Below are 5,051 nucleotides of genomic sequence, written 5' to 3' on the forward strand. Positions count from 1 at the left end.
CTTAACACACACATTCTCGCACTGGCACGCACATACGCATGGTTCACTTCTGCCAAGTCATATGAGACACACACACACTGGATGGAGAGATGTGGGAATGTTTGTGTGTGAACAGGATTTATAGTAACATTCGGTGAGTGGTGGAAACAGACAGAGCTCCGAGGAGAGAGAGTGAAGGGGAGAGAAACCCTGGCTCCTTTCCTCCGTCTCCTCTGGTGGGTTGGATCTTGCCGAGGCCGAACCCTCCGAAGCCGGCTTTTATAATTGTGTACGGGGGGACACAGGAAGAGGCTCAGGAAAGAAAACGGCTGGAAGGATTCCTTCTTCCCACACATAAATGCACCCTCGATCACATGTGCGTATACATGAGTGTACACACACATACACATACACACAGCAAAAGAGCCTTTGGAAGGCTTCCCTTTTCCCCACTCGCTCTCACACACCCACTCGTCATCACGTTTCACTTCTTGGCATCCTCCCTTCTCCCCCAAGCCCAGAATATGACATGGCTTTGGGGTTGCATCTCAGCTGCATACACACAATCAGCTTCGCAATACAAGACATATGGCAAACAAAATCAAGCTGCGTTTCAAACATTTGACAGATGAAGATAACCAAAGAGCCTCATGGTGATTTACTTTGTGGTACCTGTTTGCTCTCCTCTGATATTGGCAATTGTTGATGTGAAAATATCAGTTTTCTGATTTTTTTTTAATCATCAGACCAGCAACAACAAAAATGGATTTAGCTTCTCTAACCAAGCTAACAGAATCTCTCTCCCTTTGTTGTTTCAAAGCCATTCTGGTGCTCATCTGGCAGGCCGGTCAGATATTTTGCTGCACCATGGTGTTGCTAGCCATTTCTGGGGTGTTTTCCACAAATATCCCCCTCTGTGATAGCTTTTCTGGAGTCAGATGATCTCAAGGCTATAATCCTCTACTTAGGGTATCAGTGGAGGGAAAAGTCAGAAAAACAAGTCCGTGTTTTTCATTATTAATCTGTCAAAGCCTATAAATCCCCTCATGCTTCGAGTGATATGATTATAGCATGACGACTATTACTCCATGTTTAGTAGCTTTGAGTAGCTGGGTCAGTCAGATTGCATTATGGGATATTTTGTTTTTGTATGGTCTTTGATAAAAACAATGGAGGAATGATTTTTGTTTGTGTGTGTTTGCCAATAACAGAAATAACACAGGTGTTGAAGCCCCTCTGGCTTTTTAATTCTCTTTAGGGCTGATATGCAATGCATATCCTCCACATGGCTAGCACGGCACTTGAAATGTAGAAGACAAACAGGCAACCTATGCTAACACATGAACACAAAGAACTAGACTGCTAGCGTCCATTTGTTGTTGCGATGCCATTAACATCGACAGCTGCTTAACAAAAGAGAGTAAACACAGTAAAGACCAAGTTGAGACTTTAAGCCCAGCTAGTGGCAAGCTGGTCGACCAATTGGTCGGTCCAACAATTTGGTCAAGGTGGAAAAATCTCAAAAACTATTAGAGGAATGGCCATGAAATTCATTCATAAATGTAACACTCGTGGTCTCCAGAGGACACATCCTACATGCGTTGGTGATCTGCTGACTTTTGCTGCAGTGCCGCCACCACTTATTCAGTGGAATATCTCAACATTTACCTGATAACTGATAACTTTCAGCCTTTCAGCATTGTGCACAATGATTCCAAGAGAATGTTATCATTTAGCTCAAAGCATTGTAGTGCCTAAGTACAGCCTCACAAAGTTGCTAGTGTGGCTGTTGACTGATACGTGTGATAAATTATCTAGAAATTTAACATTGAGTAACACTAGTGGCCACATACTGTGTCTGGCTGGTAGGCAAGTCAGTACAAACTCAGGGCATGCAACGAAACACTGATAAAAAACCACAGAACTTTGTATTCAATTCTAATGGAGACTGCAAAGGCCCTTTTAAGAGGGCTAATCAGACACAGTTTCAAACTTCAAGAGTCGACCTCAGACACTCAGCAGGGTTCTGTATGTACAGCGCTCAGTTCTCGTGGCTCGTCCCACCTATTGTTTAGATCTGCTTGGGGGAAACAGAGAGGCAGGCAGAAGGAAAGAACCTAATGTGTTGCTTCTTGCCTGTGCATTCTTGGCATAGCTCTTTGCCCTTTTCATTTTTTGACTGTGATTTTTTTTTCTTCGTTGCTTTAATAGTAAGCCAAGGGTCCACAGCCAGCCAAGTCCCACCGCTCCAGTCTGGCTAAGCCACAGAAAGCTTGGCTTCTTCTTCTCTCTGCTCCCTCTCTCTCTCCATATCCATGTATGACTACAGTACGGGTCCCTCTCTCTTTCTCTTTGGATGTTTCTCTACGTCGCTATGTCCCTCCTGTTTGTCTTTTTCCTTTCTGTTTAATTTTTTCTGTCTGGTTGCATTGGTCAATCTGCCTCTTTGTCTCAATTTCTCTTTTTGTGTACTCTTCTAACAAAACACACACACACACACACACACACACACACACACACACACACACACACACCACCCTCTCTCTTTCCTTGCCTGTCAGTCTGTCACAGCCAGCGGACTGGTTTAACAGGCGAGGTTCAGCTGGGCTCCACAAACACATGGCTCTCAATCTGCCTTCTTGTGTGTGCTGGAATGGTATTTATTTTTCTATGCTGTTTATGCTCTCTACTTAATCCTCTTTAAATTTTATGAACATGTTTAAAGACAGTAAATATTTTTACACTTACACATATGGACAAGGTAGACATTGTACTTTGCCATATATGTTTCGTTCGCACCATATTTGTATCTAGACTAAGACATTTCAATCACTTTGGAACACCTTTATTGTCACATACCTTCAAAAACATATTGCATAATGATTAGGTAACCCTGGTGGTATTAAAGCAATGACGTGCCATCGAAAATGCAGCTGCTCCTCAGAAGGCACGCGCTCCTTTTCCACACAAAACGAACAAATGTGAGTTTGAATGTATCCATAAGAGACAGTGAGGGCAATTTGCTCCTCTCTGTCTCTCAAGTGAAATTGAATTATAGATCAAGAAGCCCTTATGTGCACTAAAAACAGAATTCTCCAACTGAAACAAAGCCTGCTCCCTCTTCTACAACGCCCATTTCTATCTGATCAGCACCATTCATTCCGCCACTTAGACAGGAATCTAATTAGAGCAGAATATCAACATTAAAACACATATCCCCCCCCTCCTCTCTCTCTTTGTTTCTCTGCTCTTCCCCTACAGCTGGTGAGAGTATGGTTTGTGGCCGCCCCTCCCCCAGCGTTTGAACAAGCCAATAAGAGAGCACGTCAGCAAAATACCCCCCCCCCCACATACACACACACACCAACCCTCGTTTTCCCTTACCACCCCATCCATTCCCAACCCCATCCCCCAGAGCCCTCTACACCCCATCCCCCTTTCCTACCACCCCCTAACCCACTTACTCATCCTGCCTCCACCCTCTAGCACACCTATGAGACTTCCCCACCCTCCCTACTTTCTCACCCGTGTTCATCCTCCCTATCACTGCTCCCCAGTCCTCTTCCTTTTCCCTCTCACACAGTCTCCCACTCACCCATTTTCCTGAAAACCCTTTATTCAGACTCCCTTTCCTTCATTACACCCACTCGCCATTTTCCTTATCCCCATCTCTGTCGCTTCCCTTCCTCCCCCCACCTCTCTCTCCTTCCTCCCTCTTCTGTGGCCTTATCTTGTGAATATCGGTAGCACACTGGGAGAAAAATTGATCCTCCCCGCCTGTCTGTGGACGCTGCCACAGTGCATTAGCCTGTGTGTGATGTGTGTGTGTGTGTGTGCGTGAAGGCTTGCTGCTTGCGGGAGAGAGGAAGGGAGGAGGGGAGGATGGAGGAGGGTGGGGTGGAAGGGATATTTGCATATCATCAAAGTAGGGAAAGGGAGTGTAATGAGGAGAGAATGTGTGTGTGTGTGTTGGGTGTATGTGTGTATTAGGACTAGTGTTGATGGGTTGGGTTTGAGCGTGTGTGAAATGAGAGAAGAAGACCAAGGGAATATAGTATGGGAGGTGAGATGACTGGGATGGGTTTAGGTGTGTTTGTGTGTGAAAGAGGGAGAGAGGACAGACAGACTGAGAACACATGCATGCTTCCCTTCACAGGCCATCCATCACACACACACTCTCTCTCACACACACACACACACACACACACACACACACACACACACACACACACACACACACACACACAGACACACACACACACACACACACACACACACACACACACAGATGATGCATACACATATCACCAGTCATCATTAACACAAGTTTATGTCAGAAATACTGATTTTGACACAACAGACACCTCTCTCTAGCCTAAATCATTGCTATGAAACTATGAGAAATTGCCACATTTCACTATAAGATGCACAAACTTGTTCCATCCCTGACAAATGTGCAAGCAGAGGGTCTCACAAGCAGCCTGTCCTCGCTTAGCCTTGATGGTGAATATTTAATTAGGCCAAATTATTTGCCCATTTCACTGTTTCTTGTCTTCCTGTTTATCTGTGTTGTTGTTTTTTTTTTTTTTTTGCAACTTTTGCAAACACAGCAAAAATACTTATTCTTAAAGCCAACTTCCAGCTCCGGGAGAAACAGCTGCAATGGGTATAGGCTTGGTATTTGTAAATAAATAATTTAAAGCCCCTTTTAGCCTGCCTCTCTGCTATCCGCAGCTTCTGATTTACCAGGAGATGTAATCGATCACCGATCCTGGACGGATTCATATCACCAACTAAACTCGTATCTTAAAACAAATCCACCCCAAACAAACCACTAAAAACACATCCAAATATAACATCGAGTTGTTTTTTTTCTTATCCTGGCGAATGTGCGGAAGAGTTGCGCGTTAAAAGCGACTACAAACACTTTCCTTTTATCTGGGATCGATTGGGCGCGTCTGCTGAAACCCGACTGGAGCGTTGACGGTCTGTCACATTTCACGCTGACACACACACACACACACACGCTGGGCTCCATATCATCGACAGATCCGAGTCAAGAACAGCCGAGA

Source organism: Anoplopoma fimbria, chromosome 9 (genome assembly GCF_027596085.1).
Source record: "Anoplopoma fimbria isolate UVic2021 breed Golden Eagle Sablefish chromosome 9, Afim_UVic_2022, whole genome shotgun sequence".
In the NCBI taxonomy this organism is placed as follows: domain Eukaryota; kingdom Metazoa; phylum Chordata; class Actinopteri; order Perciformes; family Anoplopomatidae; genus Anoplopoma; species Anoplopoma fimbria.